The following is a 22,383-nucleotide window of genomic DNA, read 5'->3' as shown; positions in this document are numbered from 1 at the left end:
AGCTATTAGCCAAGGCAAATCCTTTCCTGTGCTCAGAGAGTGGGGGAGCAGGCAGAAGTTATATCCCCACCTCAGTAGAAAGCTGCAAGGGGAGCCCAGAGATATCCCAGGTCCTTGCAGGAGTAGCCTGTGTAATAAGAGGGTCTGAGACCTCCATGCGGGCTAATGAAGGAGGAAAACCAGGGCTGAGAAAGATAATGTTCTTATTTAAATGCAGATGTCTGCAACAATAGAGGTGGAAACATAAAAAATTGCTATCAAATTCATTTGCTTGTAATATGAAGGCTTTTGTCTAACCTTGTTTAAACAGTCCCACTCCTGTGTTTAGTTTACTTGTGTTAATATCCCCCAGAGGCTTCATCACTTGATATTGATGAGAATACAAAAAAAAAAAAAATGAAAAAAGAAAAAAAAAGAGGTATTGCTGTCCAAGCAATTAATTCTCTTTCCAAGTGCTTGTCCCTTCAGTTCCAAAGGTGCTAGATCTTCAAAACCAGCAAGCTGCTCACAGTCAGCTGGGAAACCCCAAGTTATTTTGGAGCACATAAAAACATTCAGTGCTGATAAATACTCACACTGTGTTTTGCGTCTTCATAATTTGGGATTCCATTAACTTGACATATGCAATAAATAAAGCAATAAATAAAATATGTTCCCTGCCTCAAGGACATTTCTCTACATAAGTTGCAACCCAGTATACAAACCCCCTCCAAACTAGCTGGTACTACACTTCTACCACAGTTCCTCTTCTAATGGAGGGACACCTTCTTACAGCTGACTATGAACAACGGTGTTTAAACCATAATGGAAGCAGATATGGATAAGGAGTCTAATAAGAATATTAAGTAGTAGAAATAGAGCACTGCTTTAGCTGGAAAACGGGGAAAAAAAATTTTCATTAGCCCTTTTTGGTGAAAAATGTTTTTTTTTGGTGAAAAATGTTTTTACCTAAAGCATTGGAAACTCCAGTGACTCAGCTCTTGATCAAATGCCCACTGAAGTCTTTCCATCACCTTCAGCAGATGTCAAATGGCAAATTCACATGAATGAATGGGTACATTTAGGGCTCTGTAGTGCACTATTCTGCATGGACAAAATCCTATTATGCTTTCTCCTCCAGGCCTCAATTAGGAGCTAGATTTTACCATTTTTTGCCAATTTACTCTGGACCTACACTGTTGTCACTAGTGTAGGAAGTTGGGCGCAGCCTTTGACAAAGCAGAACAGCACCAGGACTCACAGCTTTCAACTTTCCCCTGTTCTTTAACCATGATAGCTCTCTATGCAATGAGTTACTAGAACTCAATAACAGCAGCAGCTCCAGCAGGGCTAAACAGTGAAGGAAATTAATTGTGACGTCAAACCTGTCCTTGACGGCTTTGGACTCAGTCTCCTGTTAATCATAGAATCATAGAATGGTTTGGGTTTGGAAGGGACCTTAAAGATCATCTAGTTCCAACTCCCTTGCCTTGGGCAGGGACACCTTCACTAGACCAGGTTGCTCAGGGTCCCATCCAACCTGGCTCTGAAACAACTCGAGAGTTATAACATCCTCTTTTCCATTGTCGAATGGGTTTTGAGTGGAGTTTTGCCATGAGTTTACCCATGAGTTTAGTGGGCAGGGCACGGTCAGATGCTCACTGCCATCGATTTATGGGGAAGCGTGCATTGTGTTTGGCTTGTATGCTAAATATAAATAGAGCTATCAGTCAGTGTTTGCTTGGATTCATTGAAATATTAAAACAAATGCTTGTGTCTGTGTTGCAGGGCAAGGTCTTCTTTATTTTGCTGGGGCAATAGCCATATTGAAACAAACAGTATTTTGTTTTCTTTCAGACAGGTGTGATGGCACACCTGTGGAGCTCAGACTCGAATAGCAACTCATAACCTTTTGTGGGTAAGGTGGGGGGCAAATCCTGCTTAACAAGGATGTCAAACTGATCTTTGTTCCCTTTTCCCAACCAAGTATCTGTGGCAACAAACTGGAGACAGGTAAACAATCGGCTTCTGCTACCGCAAGCTTTCCATTTACAGTTCACCAGGAGCTCTTGTTGTATGAAAGGAAAGGGTGGATGTGGTGTCAACACAAGGTAATAGTAATATTATTTGAACAGGTGTGTGGGGTGTTGCTAAAGTGAGAGAATGGGTGAGCAGTAGGGAGCAGTTAGTACAGGGCTGTGCATGTAATAACCAGAGCTCACCCGCGTTTATTATCATAACAATCATGTGTGGTGATAGGTTTCACAATAAGCTCGTCTGATTTACCTGGTGCATTAAACCAGTTTTGTTGTTTCTTACTACCTAACTCCCTGCTGGAAAGGAGCCTGAAAAAATACACACAGTAAAATTTGGTGAGCAGACCCACTGTGCACGCAGCTACAGATAGATAAACCACCAGGCCACAATTATCCCCCAGACTCTGCTCCTCCACAGGCAACTTTGCTGCTGATTTACATCGATGGAAGAGAGAAAGCAGATTAAGCATCTCAAGACTGCATTACAAAGGGACGGCAGGTTTGCAGCAAGTGTTAAGGCACGGTGGAATAGGGAGAGTCGAGTATCTCAGCAGTTTTGTCTATACATCTATTCTCTGTAATGCAGTTAATTTTAATAACGTGTTTCCAGTCTGTGATGTGTGTTATACTGATATGTATCTGTGATTTGAATGTATATTCATCTCTGTGTGTATAGAGTTAGATGGGTATCCTTTCAGCAAGAAAACTGTATGCCACAATAGAGAATGGAAACAGTAAAAATAATCTTTTAGATTCCGCTTTAAAAGCAGAGATGACTGGAATCACATTAGAAAGGATTAATGCAGTAGGTACATACCTTGCTGAAATTTGCATGCTTCCATTGTGGGAAAGTGGGAAACAAAGGGAAAAATTATTCCCCGATATGCTCTCGGCGTAGAGATATACGCAATGATTCACTGAAGACAGCTATGGAGGTTACAAAACAGAAATTAAGAGGCAATATAAATTACGTGAGGGTGTTCTAGATGATTAGACAACTCGCTGGTCCATTTACAGTGCTGCTTGTAGCTTTATATCAAATCTGATGAGAGAGTGGCAAATTGTAAGCAAGGAAATTTTTCACTCTCTCCTGTCCTTAAGCCGTACTTTGTTTAGAGAGATCTTAATGCGTATCCTGAGCATTTTAATAAGAAACTATTGCATGCCACTGGTTTGTGCAAACAGTAGTTGTATTATTACAGAGGATGAATTAATCTTCCAGGCGTCCATTTGTGCTACTCAGATCAGGCAGGGTTTATTTGCAAAGGGCTGACCCTGCTTCCTGGCAGGTTTGCCGGGAGGTGCCGTGCCAGGTGCCTCCACTGGATGCGAGAGGGTTCAGCTGGCACATCTCCGGGACCGCGGGGACAGTCACATGGCAGGGGCTGCCGCCTGAGGGAATGCAGGGCCAGTGGCTGTGAGGACAGTGGCACCAAGTCCTGGGTTCGACAGGCTCCTTCAGGGATTCTTTAGTGGGTATTAAAGGCTGGTAGGAAGCAAGTATTCTCAAACTCGGGTCTGCATTCTTCTGGTAATGCAAATTTAGCCCAAGGTCACACAAAAAACCCTTTATTTCAAGTAGCTTGCTCCATCTTAAGCAGAATTGCTACATTTCCCTTTGTACAGATTTTGTTAAGTAAATGCTTAATAGCAGGGTGACTCTCATCTTAGGGCAAATATTTTAGAAATTCGTTGTTAGTCACATCAGGTGTGTGTCTTCAATATTGCAACATCTGCTATTTGTTACATGCAAACAGAGAATGAAAATGTGTATTTGCCCTGTCCTGGGCTCTTCTGTAATTCAGGCAACCTGGCTGAACGTGCCAGAGACAGTGCTGACAGTACAGTTATTTCAGGAGGGTAACATCGCACCAAAAGTTGAGTAGGGGGTAAACTAAAAAGTGTTGTATTACGCTTGGGTGCCCTCTAAGTTATTTTACAATCCAGTGTATACTTTAAATATATCTTGTTCCTTAGAATTTCCTTGTAGAAGTCAGCGCTGTGCTGCTGTTCCAGCAGAGCAAACATTGGATGGACTCTTCACAAACAGTCAGCTGAAAGGAGCATGACTTCTTTGCATGCGTGATTATTTCATACTAGAAGACACATATTTTGGGGTTACATCACAAAACTCTGATTCTTTGCTTTGGATTAATTTTCCCAGTTTTTAAGCAAATACTTAAGTAATCAAAAATAACAGCCTCGTAGCATTTTAGGCATAGTTTGAAGAATTTCACTGAATTGAGACTTGAGTGAGAGGGCAGTGGATTCTTTAATTACTTCAGGCACAGTTTAGCACTTCATTCATATGTGGTATTTATCCATGGTGCATCTATCGATTATTAGTTAGCTATTCAAGTGCAAAAGTTGGTGACAAAGTCATTGCAGTGTGTTGCAGAGACAGCATTACAGCTACACAACAGACTACACAAAGAACTTGAACATAGATGTGATATATTCATTAACATCGTTGATTAATTAAGAGCTTGTTTGGATTTTGGGGTGGCTGGTGGGGGGTTTTTTGGTTTTCTTTTTTTTTTATGTAAAGTTCTAAGAACACTGGATTTCTTCCATTAAATTTAATTTTTCAGAATGTTCGTATATTTTTGTGACTGGTGATTTTCACTTGCTGACATTCTTCTACACACTTGGGAGTCGTCCCTTTCCTTTGGAGCAGCCTAAGGAAAATGCTGCCCTCTCTTGAATTTAAGGGCGCAGTGCACCTCCTGTCAAAGGCTGCCCGGGGAGCGGGAGGCAGCGCATTGCCGAAAGATGCTAGTGATTCTAGCGGGGCTGGTGAGTGGCAAGAAAGGCAGCACCGTACTTCATAATATTAAATAGTTTCCAAAGGAGAGTTTTTCTGAAGAATGCAAATTCTCTAAAATATAAATTCTCTCTCTTCTAAAAAAAATTGGAAAGCAAGTAAAGATGCCTTACTCCGTTATGGAAGTTATTTAGCCAGGGCAATTTCATTGTCTCAGGTGCCTGAATAGAGGGGAGGTCAAGTCCTGAAATTCTTTGGACTACCTTAAACGAGTCTTCATTCAAATTGAAACAATATCTTTGACTGTTTGAGTTGTGAGATTTGCTGAATGCCCATTTAGGTCTTGCAGTCAAAGGAAAACTTTTTTTCTGATAGGTCTTCTCTGAAGGAGGGAGGATGCAACTGGCTGCCACTGGACCTCTCCACCAGAAAAGAAACATGGTTACAGTACTGTATGACAACCCCCAAAGCTTGCCTGTCTGTATGGGACCACTGATGCGGTGCCTGTAGAAACCAACATTTCCCTGCCCTGAGCAGCTGGGTCAGGAGATGTGTCTCCAGCTGGAGAGAGGAGGATGTTTCTCCTCTTCACTGACAAGCATGGATAGGGCATAGTCTTTGTGCATCTTTCTTAAGGAGGAAATATAAAGAAGATCTGGTGAGAAAAGCTATTCTGGAGTAGCTTCTGCCTCCATTTCTTCAACAGGGGCATTAAAACAAACAAACAAAAAAGGTCTCCCTTTCTCCCATACACACCCCTGATTGTAGAAGGATGTGTATCTTTCTGCTGGAGGCAAGAGGTGAAAAGGACCATTATGTGATGTGTAGGAGGGATTGCCTATAAGGAGTCCTACAGCAAGCTACCATCACTAGAAGGGAGGGCATGCAGGTTTTGGTCTGTATTAACCCAGCAGATGCCAGTGCACACATGAGAACCAGGTTTCCTGGATATCAGATGCTGCGTGAGAGGAGGGTGAAGTGGGTCATGCATTGTGGAAAAGAAGGAGAAAAACATGCATGTACACCTAAAACCATGGTCTTTTTCTTTCCTATTATTATTTAAAAGGATTTTCTGAACATACAGCTCCCCACCGAGCCCACTTATAATTCTCAGAAGCTGAAAGACAGGTAGGCAACAAGGAGCAACCTCCAGGCAAAATGATTAGCTAATAATAGCTGTGCATCTTGTTAGTTACATGATTTGTGCAAAAGGACATACTTCTCAATATTTATCTCACTCTTCTGCACCGATTTATTTTTTTTACACAAATGTGGGGGTGATTAATCCCAAATGCAATCTGAAGCAGGATAAACAGAAGGGGACTGGGCATGTATATGTGACTTGTACTGTATACTGCCTCATCTATATTAAATATGAGACAAAGTAATAAAAATAAACAATACAGAATTGTGTCAGTTGCAACTCAGGCAGTAACAAAATATTGCCACATTTTTCCTTAGGAAGCTGGCTTTGTGGTGGCTGAAAAGACCCCTAAAGCACATAAAGCTCTTATCTTCATACATTTCCCTCAAGAATAATAGATCAGTCGGTGCTCTGATGCTGTTTTAATAATGTACAATTTACAATTCATTTGGTTACCAAGCACTCACAGTATAATTAATTTCACAGACCCTTTCTACACATTGGCATGGTTTATGACAGTACAGAGGGGAGATGGGGAAACTGTGTTCCCCCTCCTGTCACAGAAGAGTGCCTGCATGATGCGTCACCTGGCTGGTCTGACAGCAGTCCTGCCATTGTAGGGGTGACAGGGCTTGATTTCCCTTTTCCTTCTGCCCCAGCTCCCATATCCATACATGAACACCTCCATGGGGGATGTTGTCCTGGGGATGAGCCCGGCTCAGCCTGCAGCACCCCAGTAGCATTGAGCCAGAGCTGCCCCATCCCTTCAAGTTGCAGAGGGCCCTGTGGTCTGTTGCAAGTGCTGGAGCAAAAGCTAAGGTAAGCCAAGGGGAAGTCTCAAGGACAAAAGGTAGGTGGTGAACCTTCAGCGCCTCTTACCAATACCTCCCTTCACTCTTGCAGCCAGGGACAGAAAAGTCTGGCAAGGATACAGGTATTGCTTCAGTCAGGAGTGACTGCCCACCGGGGACTGTCGGTGCATAAGCCCAAGCCTAATATCCTTTGACAGAATCAAGACATGAAAAACAGAGGAAAAGACTCCAGAAGCAGGCAGAATACATATTGTTGGAGGTTTTATTTCCACAGTCCTGTTATTTTTCCCTTTATGGGGAATCTGTGCAGTTGCCTGAGAGACTTAAATAATGGACTCTCTCTGCAATGAATGGAGCTGCTGTTCTGTAATGTCTTGCACATCAAAGCAATTTTTTTTGAATCCACATTTACCTCTTTGATAAAGACAACACGGGGAGGAATTCAGCAACTACAGAGAACCCGCGGGTCTGCGCATCCACCCAGAGCTTGCTTTGACAGCGGTGTATGAATTGCTATTGAAGTGGTGGTTTTGTTTCCATTATCAAATAAACAGGAGTTTCCTTTAATGAAATTCCCAAACACTCTTTTCCATTTTGAAGTTCCTATACATGCACAGTGTGTGTACACACATATATAGGTACTCACCATGTGTCTACCTATACATACATACATATATATATATATATGTATGTGTATATATATATATACATGCCTGAGGGTTGAGGTCACAGTTTGTGAAGGTTCAGCATACAATCTTGGATATAAACACACAAGTGTTCCCACTGAAGTGCATCTTAAAGCTAGGGTTACTAACTTTCTACAAGTAGAGATGCAGTTTCTCTCTTTTTTTTTTCTTAGATTTTAAAATCTGTGAAAAGGTACTGTTTTCCTCCAGGGATTGAAGAACATTGTAAATCAGAGCTGTAAATGTTTGATTAATCCCTATGGGGACCTGTGTGATTTTCACAAGACACTAACTGTAAGAGGTACATCTTCTCCTGTGCTGCCTCTGCAGCTGGCTATTCAATCTTCCAGCATTCAGCCTATTTATTGGGTTTCCTAATCTCTTACTTGAACAATGATGTGATGAGACGGAGACCATAAGATACTGCTTTCACATCTTTTTTCCATATAGGATTTGGCAGCCAATTTGCCAACATACTGAGGACCTGCAGCTCTTATTTTTTAAATCCACAGAAACCTTACTCTTCTGTGAATCCAGATAGATCTATAAACATAAGTGTAACCAAAAAATATTATTAAGGACATCACATATGTGTGTATGTATGAAACTATAGCAACAAATATTATTATTGTCAATTATTCTTATTAATAATCACAAATTAAATCTTGTGTGGTTTATGTACCACAAGGTTTACTTCACAAGAGGGCTCAAAATCTCTCCCCTGCAGTCAGGTTTCCAGGGGGTTTAAAGCAATGTCTGTGTGGCATGAGAGGGCTGACAGAGTCTTGTCCCTGCAGGAGAGTACTGGTCTTTTTTCTGCCTGAGAGAAAGCACCCAGGAAAACCTGATGCATTCTTAAGATGTGCGAAGTAACAAACCTGAAAAACTTTGCTTTTAACCTTGGAATATCAAAGAGTTAAAATCTCGCCTTCAATCCAGGTGAATTCTTTCAGGCCTACGGTTGTGGAATAGATGAATGTCTGCGTAATTATCTATTATCTGCTTGTTTACCTGTCTCATTGCTCTCCCATACAATATTTCTTTTAGCATCATATATTTTTTTCAGTTCAAAAATATTTTGTTTTGATTTAATGTGGCTCAAGAAATGAAGACAACTCTGTTCATAAAATTCCTGCAAGCACCAACCTAGTTGCAAAACAAAACTCTCTACTTTGAATTTTCAGGTCTGTATCTGTTGAAGAAAAAAAAAAGTAACATTTACAATGTTTAAATCCACTATAGCTTAATATCATTTCAGAAATGACAGTATTTATGAGAAATACATAGAAAGACATTTTAAAATTCGACCACTTCTTTAAAAAAAACTATCTGGCAATCAAAGCCAAACAACAGCTAACCCAAATCTCTTTTTTTAATGACCACTTGGGGAAGAAGGAGCCTCTATTTGTTTCTTAGCCCATATTGAATATGAGTTGGAAACAAGACAGCCTTTGCAGTGGAAAGGAAGTCAGAGATCCAGGCTGGTGTCCACATCACGCCTAGTTAGTACTGTTACATACCTTCCCTCCAATTCACTCCTTCTGAACCCATGGGGACTATTGACAGCAGAAGGTTAGATGCACTTTGATGAGGATGCCAGCTGGCACAAGATGACCCACATCCATTCTCCTAATCGTCCTTCCCTCCCAAAGTGCCTGTTGGGAATGGTCCCTGGCAAGTGCTAACCCTGAGCCCTGTCCAGGGATGGCTGGGGAGAGTCATACTTGACCCAAGTCAACACCATGCCAAGAACTGCTCTAACAATTTAACAATCCGGAAAATTGATCTCCAGCACCCGGGGACGTTCCCTGGCACTGTTGCCTTGACTATCTTCATGTGGCCAAACAGAGCAAACCAATTGATAAAATATCAATATGATGACTCTGTTGGTGAAGGGTTGCACATCGAAATGCATGTCAGCAGCATTCAACATGCCGGTCCAAACATTACGATGAAGTTTTGCAAATCAAATAATAAATATTGTGATTATTTTTAAAAGAGTCTAAAATTTGCCAAAAAAGGAGTCGAATCCTCAAGTAAAAGGCAAGTCAAGATAATACCTAAGTGGCTTATTTGTGAAAAGCTACCACTTGACTTTCTACAACAAACTTGCCAGCAGAAAGCCTCATGGAAGGAATGCAAAACAGCCAGGCAAAGCTCAAAGAAAAAAGTGTATTTTCGGTCAAGGACAAAATAATCATATCATCTCAAGATGTGACAGGCCAACTTACTTAGCTTTGATTTTACCAGCATAACTACCTGGCACTTTCTGTGATCAAGATGCCCACAGCTGTAATCTAATATGATCTGGAGCTTATTCACTGATCACAGCTGTGTAATTTCAGGTAACATGCTTCCCTTGTTTAGTTTTGTTTAACATTGTTAAATATATAGTCAGACCATCTGCACAGTATTTTTTTAAATTGGAAATTACAACCATAACTTCCTTTTTATATATCAATAAACTAAATAGCAAAATTTCAAAGGGATCCTTCTCTACCAAACAGTGAAGCGGAATGTTTGTCCCACGCCACACCATTGCCTAATTGCACACTAATTGGACAAACGTGATTAAATATTTCAAGAACTTTACTAATTGCCTCTATTTTAGCTTTAAAATTTGCTTGCCACCAACAAATTTAATGACACTGGTGTCTAGTCATCAGCAAAAAGCCCAAGAGTTGCTCTTTAAAATGTACCTAGTCAGAATATTTACTGATTGTGCATTGTTGTTTCCAATGTAGCTTAATTAGAAATCCAATCAGTTCTCCAAGTCTAATTATACTTGATTTGTAGATTCAGACTATGATACATAATGAAGCTAAGCAGCTAACAGTAAACGTGCTTGAAATGTAACAATAAGAGAAATATTTTTAATGCATGCCTTGTTATCATTTTAGAAACTCCAAGTAATATATGAGATCAAGCACAAAGGGAAATACAGAGATTTATGACTCAATAGATTTTTAAAAAGCCCATGTTTTATCCTGCAGCAATATAACTGGCGTATGTTTAGTGTTTAAAAATATTTCCTTTGTTTGTTTACTTACTTGTTTGAACAAGATAGCAACATATATTTTGTGGATACACTGATGTCTGTACTTGGTTGCATTTATCTTACATGCCATTATTTTTGCCCTATATTTTAAATTGCATTATGCATCAGAAGCTGGGAGCTGGGTGAGAAATGGTTACTAAGGCAGCAGTTCCCTTTAGCTGAGTCCCTACATCTTCAATGCACCCTTAATTTACTCTTCTCTGTGAGAAATATCCTTTAGGGGCCAAGGGCCAGATGTTTCTTTTTATTCCATGCTGTGCAGGGAAACACATCTGCTCTGCTATTATCTTTTACCTCAGTCCCACAGTCTGAACATTGCAGCTGCAGCCTTACACCCATGTTGTAGGATCAAAATAATAGTGTATCACTTTTTGTATTGACTACAATGTCCTTTTATTAGTATTTTTGTGTAGTAGCAAACATTTTGATCACGCTTCAGTAATGAGCAGCGCAAACATTTTCTGAAGAACAGACAAAACTTGGAGGAAGAAGAGAAGGAGGAAGAAAGTCAATCAGCAAGTCATGCCAAGACCTGTGGTTGCTTTCTTGCGTTTCCAAGAGAGGAATCCATAAGCAGCTGCACTTTTCTGTTTAGCAAATTACAGAGTTACCCATGGGCTTTTCAGATATGAGCCTATTTCACTGCTACCTCCCTAGCTTGGAGGCTTCCTCAGACTTGTTGGGGACCACTTGTTGCTCCTAAAGGGTTCACTGAAGGACACAAAGCATGTTGTTTGGGAACTTCGGTTTGATATGGGAGGCACCCCTTCTTCACTTAGAAATTTGTAGGAGCCCAAGACCAACTCTCAGCAAAAGAAAGCTTAGTAAAGTTGAATCACAAACCTTGGACAACAAGGCTGACAAACATCTCATGATCTGAAGAAATTTGGACCCTTGACCTGTTGATGTGCAACCCGGAGATATAAACCTGGCTCCAAGCAGAATTAAGAAAGGACTTTTTGAGATGATTGTTAAAACCATGTCTAAACCCCTGTAATCTCTCTATTCCCCATGTAATCCTACTAGAAGAAAAATTAGCTATTTGGAAATTGCAGTAAAAAGTTGTGTAACTCCCTAATAAACATAGGTTGTCCCCTTCATTAACATGTCCAGCCCCAGATGCCTTTAAAATCGTGTTCTCGTGTTCAATAAAGCATTCCACTTTCCCCATACTGGAATCGTGTCTATCTTTTATTTTTCAGACCACCAGTGATATTTTTAGGAGTCTACAGATTAGAAACAGTTAAAAACCACCTAGGTTATTTCATACAGAAAAAAACCACTTTTAAACCTGTGATAGAAAGCATCATGCTACCAGAATCCATGTAAGGACAGGAGAAGCAATCACCTTCAATCAGCGCTGAGGCAAGATCTTCTGAAGGCTGCAGTAGAAGGAAATTCAGTCTCACTGACTCTTTCTTTTTTAAGAGATGACTCCCTGAGGCTTTATGCAGCTCAGGATATACTTTCCTCAGCTTTTTTATTCTAAATGTCTTCTAAAATCAAAACCCAGTCTTTTGCTGCAAAGAAAAAGCATAGCCAACTGGCAAGTCTTTGTGTGGGGCCTACAGGAGATGAAAGTTGAGAGCTCACCCTGCTAATTGCTGCAGCTTTAGAAGAAGCTAATTATTAAAACTGTTCATGAATAAAAGTTGTTCCCCAAGTTGTGGCAACACCCCTGAGAATATGAAGGATGGGAAGAGGGAGGAGGAGAAGGCAAGAGGGCAAAAATAAGGAAGTAAACAAAGAGGTTAATGTTAACTTCCTCTCAATGAGAAATACAGTGCGTAAAGCAAGCAGGCATTCAGAGAAAAGTAAACAAAAAGTTCCTGTTGAAGTTGTATGATTTAGCTATGGGCAATGTAATTATGCTACCACATGGTATCATGGTTTTTAAAGTTCAGAATGCCACCCCAAAAGGGTAAGACATCACAGGGCAGATCCCAGCTTGCTGGGAGCTGTCAGCTGTGGAGCCCCGAGATGGACAGAAGAACAGCCCAGCTGCCCTCATTGAACCCCCAGATGTGGTCCCAGTGGCTGAAATGCCTGGCCATGCTAAGCTGCTGATCTGACATTGGGTTTTGGGGTCTCTGTTGGGAAATACATTGAATGGCTTTGCCTGGTGGCAATGTGACCTGTTGGATGCAGCATGAAATGAGTTGGCAGGTGATGTCAGCTTTCACACTGGCTTCCTTCCCAACCTCACTGGCACCAGGGCATGGCCTCAGCACTTTCTGCCTGAAAGCCAATACTCACCAGCTTCCCAGAGCACTTGAGCTCTGTAGATGAAGAGCACTGAACAGTAGCTGACTATTATTTTCAGGCTTCCAGCATGATATTTTGTACCATATACAATGAGATAAATTTCAATTTATTTTTTTTTTTAAGTAACCATTTCAAGTGTTCTTTAAAGAACAAAAACTGTGAAACAGAGTTTTTAATAAAAACTTAGCCCTGCTTTAACAAAAATGTTTGCAATATTTTTCTATGTTGTTCTACTTAATTTATTGGAAGCAGGGGTTGGGTTCCCTCTCTCCTCTCTTCTCTGCCCTTAAAGTCAACATCAGTAAGGACAGAATTTTTAAAACCCAGCAGAATAAAATATTTCAGTCACATCCTCCACACTAATCAGCGTTCAATATTTTATCTTTCTTTACTATTTTTTTGCATCCATGTGCAATTGGCCTTGAAAATTTCCTTTGCCTTCAATTCTTTTACCTTTGATGGTATTCAGATTGCAGGCTATGCCTTGGCCCCTCGTGCCACACAGTCTTCTATTTATATTATTAAAATGCAGCACTTGCTTTTTCATTTTACTCTGTTTACAGGGTATTGCTTTTATTGATTAATGTCTCAGACTCAAGTGAAATGCTAATCACACAGGGAAAAAATTGTATAAAACTCAATATGCTGATCTGTGGTGCTTAACATTGGAAGTAGCTCACTAACTTAGCTGTAATTTAAGCTTCAAATTGGAAGCAACTCCACTCCACTAATACAGTGCCTGAAAACCTGGACCTCTTTGGGCGAGGGGTACAACATGTTCTCTTTCTATGCTCACATCATGAAGCATGTGAGGGCCAGAGAAAAAAGTCCAGAAAAAATCACATATTTAGCTGAATTTGCTTAGATCTGTGATTTTCAGACTCATTTATATTTATCTATTTTTTTGCCAAAATGGTGGCTGCCACATATTCCCTCCTTAGGACAAGTCTAACATAAGACTGTGTGTTCTGGCAGCTGTGACAGTGAATAGCAAGCTGGCTTGGAAAACCAAATCAAAGCCAGAAACACAAACCTAGAGATACAGCAGGTCCCCCTCTGCTCGTGCAACACCAGGAGGTGACCAGACTCTGCTATGTTGCTTCTCCAATGCCAGCCACTGAGCATGTAAGGAGTACAACAGGTTCCAGCTCCCTCAGCATCAAGAGCAAGACTGGATTTTGTTGCACCAAAGAGGAGGCAAGGTCTCCTTCACTGACCTGAAGAGAGCAGGTTTTTGACTACCACTTCTGTGAGAGCTCCTCCACATCCTGGAATCCTGAAATCCTACCTGTATCCAACTCTGGGGTCCCAACACAATAAAGACATAGAGCTGTTGGAACAAGACCACAGGAGGGCCACTAAGATGATTTAAGGGCTGTAGCATGTCTCCTATGAAGAGACAGGCTGGGAGAGTTGCAGCTGCTTAGCCTGGACAAAAGTTTTGAGAAGACTGTATAGAAATCCTCCAGTACCTGAAGGAGGCATACAGGAAGGCTGGACAGTGACTTTTTCCAAGGGTATGTAGTGATGAGACAAATGAGAATGGCTTTAAGCTGAAAGAGGTTAGTATATTAGGAAGAAATTCTTTACCGTGAGGGTGGTGAGGCACTGGAATGTGTTGCCCACAGAAGCTGTGAACACCCCATCTCTGGCAGGGTTCAAGGCTAGTTTGGGTGGGGCTCTGAGCAATTTAGTCTAGTGGGAGGTGTCCCTGCCCATGGCAGGGGGGGCTGCAACTAGATGATTTTTAAGATCCCTCCAACCCAGATCATTCCATGACTCTATGATCCACTTCACCCCTTTCTAAGCAACAACAGCAGCAGCAATGCTATCTTTGTCACTGAAGCAAATCACAGGCCAAGACTATAAATGTGAGCAAGAGCTACCCCTCGCCCACCACCACCTGAGGAAGCAGCAAGTGCCACAGCCTCCATCTCCCAGAGATGAGTTTCTGTACGTGCCTGTATTTTCCTCACATGCAGCCCACAAGAAGCTGATAAGACTGACTGAGTGCAAAGAGCTGATGTGTCAGTCTCTGCTGGTTCGGGACCAGTGTGATTGAGGCCCCAATTACAGCAAGCCCTCAAATGTATTTTAAATCCCGTCTTCACCTCAGCATGTGCTTGCACTAGGTGCTAAACTAGGAACAAATGCTCAAATTACATTCACTTCAACGGGATACAAGCAAGAGCTTCAACTCAAATACAGTTGTACATCCTAACCTAAACAGTGATGCTTTCCTGATGCAGGATGTAAACAGTGACACACATAAACAGTGTAAAACATTTAAACATCAAAAATCCTTCTTGGTGATGCAGTGTGAATGCAAGCATCTACTTGCATTCTTTCTCTGCTTGAAGTCTTTGTCTATAATCTATATATCCTGTAGAAACAAAGCTAAGTTGACTTTAGAAAGTATTCAGACACAGGTTAATTGATGCTTTTATTTTTCTCCAAACCAGAAAGCTTTCTTTTTGAAAAAAGCTATTTCATACTTTTCCCATTTTACTCTATCTTTTCCTCCTTTTCCTCTTATTAATAAGGTCTGGCCCTCTTTAACATGCAACAAGAGCCTAATGAGCCATGCAGGCTTCTGTAATTTCTTCTCTGTTGAAAATGCCTGACACTAATCTACGCCATTTATACTAATAAGAAGTGTATCAGCTGATATTTGGTGCAGTGGAAACATTTTATGTATACTTTATTGAATTGCAGGTAGAAATTTCTCACAAAGCTTACATTGCTGTTGAAATTCATGCTCTACAAGTATCACAGAGCTGCCTGTACTGCACATGACACATAGTGGAAATAAAAGCTGAGGCCCAGTTATATATTAGCTTTATATTTTATGTAAACAAGTCAAAGAGATACTGCAGGAAAATCATATCCTCCATTTCTTTTCTGTGCACTATGTTTACAGTTTACAATAACAATGAAGAGCTGACCTGAAATATGATGTCACATTTTATACTAAGTGGACATTAATTAATGCTAAATTGCAGGAGAACTCGTCAGGAGTTTATGCTTTACATATGTAGGCATAACACAGCAATTCAGCATGATTAATGGTTTTCCAGGAATAGCCAGAATTTACATGTGGAAAAATGGGGGGAAGGGGAAATGCATTCCTGAGAATTAGTTTTTCCCCTCTTCGTAACTGTGAGCTTTACGTGTGCGTTTCTCTACTGTCTCATCAATAGCACTTAACACTGACAGAGCTCTGCTAATTCCAGCTGCAGAAGCGCTGGTGTAACTACAACAGACAAAGGGCATAAGTGAGACAAGGTTCTTTGGGAGGCGTGGTATCTCTTGTTAGAGAAGCAGATGCAGCTGGAAAAAGTGGAAAAGTTTTGGGTGCACAATCTTTTTCTTAGTTTTGAATCAAAAGTTGCAAATGGCTTTCCATGTGAGGCCTGAAGAAAGTCTCCGTGCCTGAAACTTTTTCCAGTTAAATCGGTCAATCTAATAAAAAACAGCCCCTTTCCTTTCAAATCTCTATACACGTATTTTAGAAGTGTGGAAAGTATTATCATCTCTGCTTCAAAGATACTGAAACAGAGAAGCTGGGAGGGACTGGACTGAAACCCAGATGTGTGATTGCCCAGGTGAAAGAAGTCCAGCTTCCTTCCTCTGCCTGCACTGCTGCCTGCTACATGAAGACAAAAACATCCAGGAGAGGGGATTGCAATGATTCATATTTCTCAAGATGTGCCCCAGGCACATAGTTACCCTGTGGTTTTGGAAATATAAATTCATACCTCCAATTTAATAGGAAATACAAGCATGCACTGTGCTATCCTATTTAAGAGTCCTTCTATCTGCCAAGTGGTAGAAATAGAGCTGACGACTCCCCAGAGGCTGCAAAGTCACTCTTTTCGAGAAAGAAGGAATAAAGGAGTGGAATAGCAGGCTCGGGAGAACGGATATGGCACAAAGATCCCAGCCTCGCATATGGAGACGTGTCATGTGGCCAGTGGCCCTTTGCAGCATATGGGTCAGATGGTCCAGCTGCGAGCGATGCCATAAGGTGGGCCTCAGCTAGATTTAGAACCTGTGGGGGAGATTTTCTTGTCTGAGTAGGATGTGACCTGTTGCTGATACTGGTGTCAAGATGTCCCTCCTATTTTAGCAATCCTTGTCTAGAGGTCACCTCTCCCAGGCACACTGTTGTCCTCCAAGTTTCTTTGTCTCTCTCTGTTAAGAGAGGTGTGAAGAGGAATCCCAACACCGACGTCAAGGACATATCACGAGGCACATCTCCTGAGCTGAGCTGCAAAGGAGGACTTTGAAGCTCATTGACTGGGAGGTAAGAAGGATTGGTAAGGTCCCTCATGACTGTGACAAAAGTGAAAAAAAATACTATTATACTGAATAAGGCCTCTGGTATCTCCATGCCATGTTTCCCTTCCAACAGCACTTGCAGTTTTACTGGAAGCTGTGTGAAGCACTGTAATGGCTGGCTGCAGGATCTCCTACTTAAACGTCTTTCTGAACACTAATGAAACAGTGTCACTCGAAGCACAAGTATAAAGGTTCTTTCACCTCAGGCAGAAGCCCAGTGAATGTTCTCAGTTTCCACATATGGAACAGGACCTTGGTCAGATTACGTGTTTTACATCCTTACTTCAAAGTGGTCTGGGAAAGGGAATTTGAAGAACCTGTTATGCAGTGGGAAAAATAAGGCCTATCTCTATAATTTATAATCATAGGGTCTGTACAAAACTAAGCATATTCATGTTTATCATTTATGGAGAAGTGTTAATAATAGCACTTTTTTCAGCTTCTTTGTTGTTCTGTGACCATACCCTCCCCCTATGCTCCTTTTCTCTGTAAGGTAACCATCATAACCGTGACAATCATCTTCCTCTGGAAACCTCTAGGTGCACTTTTTCTTTTTAATCAAATATTTGAATTAATTATTTTAATTATATATTTTTGCCCATGTCCCAGTTTGGAGGAAGGGTGGCAGTATGCCGTGGAATCCAAACCTGCAGTTATATTATAAAGTCTGCATTATTGTTTCTGTTTGTCCTTTGTACTTTACACCTTGAGCACAGATTTTCACTGCTCCCCTGTTCCTCAGACTCTCCTCAAACCAGCGGTCAGATCTCTTTCCTTGCTTATTGAGGCTAATTTAGAACCCATCAATGCACTCAAGCAGTTAAAATATTTCTTTAAAGTGTGTTTTGTATTTTTTAGAAGTGGGGTTTGGGTGCCACTGACCTGCCTGTTTGCCCTGTCCCCTCTGAAACTGTCCATTGTGTCCCTAGTTGACATGGTCATCAGCAATTTCTCACTTGCTGCTTTCTTCATCACCAGTGCTCTGGCTGTCTGCATATCCTAGATTATGTCTAGGACACCAGTCGTGGTCCCAGTTTCTCCTTGCTGCTGGCACTGTATGAATACACAGCGAGAAGATGAAAAAGAAGGAAAACCCGTGCCCTGCATGCTTTTATTCCCCTGCCATATCTACGTGATTGGGGTCCCCCGGTGGCCAGGCCACAGTGAGGCAGCAGCCACGTGAAAGGGCTGGACACCCCTTTGCCAGCAGCACTCGCTCACATGGGCCAGCCTAGAGCAGGCTCACGGCTGCCTGCCCCTGAGCCACGGGTTCTCCACGTCAGACAAAAGAATAATAGCACATGCAGGCGAGCAGCTCAGCCAGAAGGAAATTCAGCTCACCGCTTGCCATAGTGCTCCAAGCTGCTGATGTTTTCCACTCAGTACATTCCCTTAAATATTCAGGAAAGGTCACAGCAATCTGTGTCATAATGATTCCTCTCCTATCACTTGCTTTTTCTGACACTGCTGTAGCAATTCTGCTATTTTGCTGCCACTGAGTAAACGGTTATCCAGCCCCTCTTTCCTTCCTCAAATCCAGAGAAATGCCCTTTGATTTATCCTCTCAGTGTTTGTAGCACTGGGTGCAGATTGAATTGTGAGCTGTCTGGATCTGTAACTCATCTCCCGGACAATTACTGGACATATACATCCCAGCACCTCTCTCCTCTTAACCTTCACCAGCCTAAATGTGTTAACTCCCCAAAGATTATCAGCCTGTCTGAAGGTGTGATCAAAATGAGCTCGGCTCCTCTCGAGAACGCAGTGCCCTAGCCTACTAAATCACTGGCTCTAATCTTGAGCACTTAAGGAAAAACAAACAAAATAATCTTCTAGGAAACACTAATAACACAACGTCAATACTCACATCATGTGTGTCAACTGCCCTATTAATTGTTATCATTACCTGCCTTCATAAATTGAATGTAACTACAGTTCTATCACTGTGGGAACCAGCATTAATTGGGAAGAAGTCTACAGAAGCATCTCTCTGTATTTGCATGTTTCCCCTCTCTCCCTGCATGTACATACAATACAAAATGTACCAGTTAACCTGCTCTACCTTGCATGTAGGTATGTAGTCATGCATATATTTTGTTTGCACATGTATAAACTGTGCAACTTACTAATGTAGTTGAGTACAGAACCTTCTTCCTAAGCAGCTTTATTTGCAAATGTTGCTGTACATTCTTAGCCTGTTGGTGAAATAAATGCAGCCATACACACGATGAGGATATGTCTTACACCCTGTGTCTTGACATTTTCCAACAGATGTTGGCTAATGCGGTTGTAGAAGGTTCACTGTGGATGCAGTGAGCCCAATAAATCTTCCTCTTAAATGCAGACACTCCACCATCCCAGCATCTTATACCTATAATACATTTTAATTACTTGGCTATTGAAATTATACTAAATTAGATCTGCACAGAGCTGCATCGTGGATTTCTCAATTTACATTTAATCCATAGCAAACAAAATGAAAAAAAAAGAATTGCAAGCACACTTTTTATTGGAACTTGCAGGAGCTACTGAAGTCTGATACCTTTAAAATTATTAAGTGACAAAGATTACTAGCACTAAGGTTCTACTTTGCTTCCCCATTAGCCATTTAGGTGACAGCTGCTGTATTACACATAAAGATGAACCATTCCTTGAGGGATGATAGTGGTTCCGCTGTGACACTACTGGCATAAAGCATTATCAGACCATAGCTGTGCTTAGAGCCATCACAGTCTCCTAGGCACCTATCAGTACCCTCATTATCTGCATCACAGAGTGTCTAGAAAGAACACTGCCAGGCTTCACAGCTTTGCAGCTCATTTGAGAAGCGGAAATTAAACATCCCAGGAGAAAAAACAGGCACATTGTTACAGCACCAGTGCTGTACACACATAACATGTTGACTGCTGTTGCGCTGACTTCTGTCTCATTAATTTAATAGGCTCCTGGATTGGGGATGGGGAGGTGGAGAGGCAGCCTTTACAAGCAGATTACTAAGCAGAGCTCTCTGCACTGATTGCAAATCCAGATCAGAGAACTTACACTGAGCACTGAACACTTCAGATGTCCATCCTGACTCCTGCAGCTGCTCTGTGGTGAAATAAACCAGAGAGAGGCAGAAAAATTAGTGCATCACACATGTCATCTGTGCTTAGATTATCTTGAACTCCTGTGTGAAGTAGAGGAAAGCAGCACAGGTGCCTGTTTAAACAGTGACTGTAGCTGCATGCCCGTGTGAGGGTTAATATGAGTGTTTTAAATGGGAACTGCTGCATTCAGACTGAGTTGTGTTAGCAGGAGCGATCCTGCATCAGTTCGGTGCCGCTCTGCTCTTCAAGAGGAGCTGGTTTGCTTCTTTTCTCTGAAAAAGTAACATTCACTCATGTGGTGCTGTCCTGCAAAAAGGATAGCACTTGCTGAGGGTTCTGTAGGACCCTAGTGGAGCATACATCTTCCAACAGCCAAGGGGTGACTTGCTCTCTGAATCAATATATTTAAGCAGCTCCCACTTACGCTGAGGCCAATGAGTGCATGTCAGGGAAGAAAAATGGACAAGGGCTTCCATTCAATTCCCTTGCCAAATTTTACATCCAATAGCACCTGAAGGAATTTGGAGATGTAAAATTTTTTCATTCCTATGAGTTACTGCAAGTGATCTCACACTCCTCTGTACATTTAAATTGTTACGAACATTACAGGAGATATCAGTGGAAGCAGGACTGCTCTGCAAACATATACATTGTGAGAGATGTACATTGAAGTGATCTTTGCCAACAGGGTGCTTGGATACATGTATGTATCTCTGTCTTCTCTCTGTTTGTGTGAATGAATGATAAAAGAAAAGATAGAAAAAAGATGAACTCATTTTTACAGTCTCTGCAAGGCAACTTGACCTGTCATACAGCAACTGAATTGCTTGGACCTCACTGTTTTCTCCCTTTTGGTTGTTTAGGAGTTACTCAAATGCTCCAGGGTTCATGGTCAGATATGGGACAGGAAAAGGAGCCTACAGTATGTATACATAGAATCATAGAATTATTTAGGTTATAAAAGATCTTTAAGATCATGCAGATTTTATTCTGGATCATAGAACAAAAAATACAGAAGCTTCATTATCTAAAAGAACGTACAAACCAGTGACAGCATGAAGAGCAGGTGGGAATCTTGTTTAGAAGTGGAGTATATTATCAAAGGAATTGCACTTTGTGGAGCAATTATAGAAGAGACATATGCACACAGATAATCTCAGCATCTTAAATGCATCCCCACCACTTGGAAATGTTGTGGGTCCTTGCATCTATACACTTTTTTGGGAGTCTCACAGCCAAAACGAAGGGAAACTTCCCAAAGTGTCTCACCTAATGCCATTCAAACAGATATATTACGATTTTTGAAACTGTGGAAACGAACAGGAATAAGTATCCCAGGAAAACCTTTTCAGAATTTTCCCCCAACAATTGATTCCTAGGAATCAGCTTCCCAAGAGTTGGTAGCAATTACAGACATTACTCTTGCTTGCTTGAGATTTGATCTATCTAAAAAAAGCCAACACACATTGTGTTTTTTCTTCACAGGTTCTTGTACATGCACTTATTATGGTAAATAGTGTACTTTCAGTTGCTTCTAAATTGCTCCTGTGTTCAGCTTTTGGGGTGATATTCCTCAGGTATCCTTGGACTAGAGCATGAGTCTTAAGAGTTTGGGGCTGGGATGAGGGCTGGAGACGTAGCCACTATCTAAGCATTTAAAACTAACTTTCAGATGCTCATCATGCTTAAACATCTAAACTCCATGTTTACAGGCTCAGTTTTGACCATGACCTAAGCAAAGAAGGACATAGAATAGGATAACATTTCTAGAGTGCTTTTGAAGAATTAACAAGGCTGTGAAGTGTTTGAAGCTCATTCTCTGCTCAAGAGCAGTGGATACCTTCCTCCTCATTGTTCAACAGCACATGGGAGAGATAGGCTTTTATTTAAATGTGCAATGTCTTGCTAATTCATGTAAGCACACATAAGATAATACCTCAGGTACCTAGAAGCCTCAGTGGTATCAGAAACAGGTACTTGATAGTAAAGCCAGGAGACTTACACGAAGGGCTTTGACTTCCTTGAATTTCACATTACACATCTGCTAATTTCTGTCTAAAACTGTGAGCCAAGTTTGATTTCAAACCACCTCTGGACAAAAGCAAGTGCATAGCTCCCCTGTAGCTGCTGCAAGTTCACGTGCATGGGAATAAGAAGGCAATAAGTTTCCATAAATACATATTCATGAATGCACCTCTCCTTTATTTGA

This window comes from Manacus vitellinus, unplaced genomic scaffold (assembly GCF_001715985.3).
Source record: "Manacus vitellinus isolate BGI_N305 unplaced genomic scaffold, ASM171598v3 scaffold_39_pilon, whole genome shotgun sequence".
In the NCBI taxonomy this organism is placed as follows: Eukaryota; Metazoa; Chordata; class Aves; order Passeriformes; family Pipridae; genus Manacus; species Manacus vitellinus.
Note: the sequence above shows the minus strand (reverse complement) of the source record.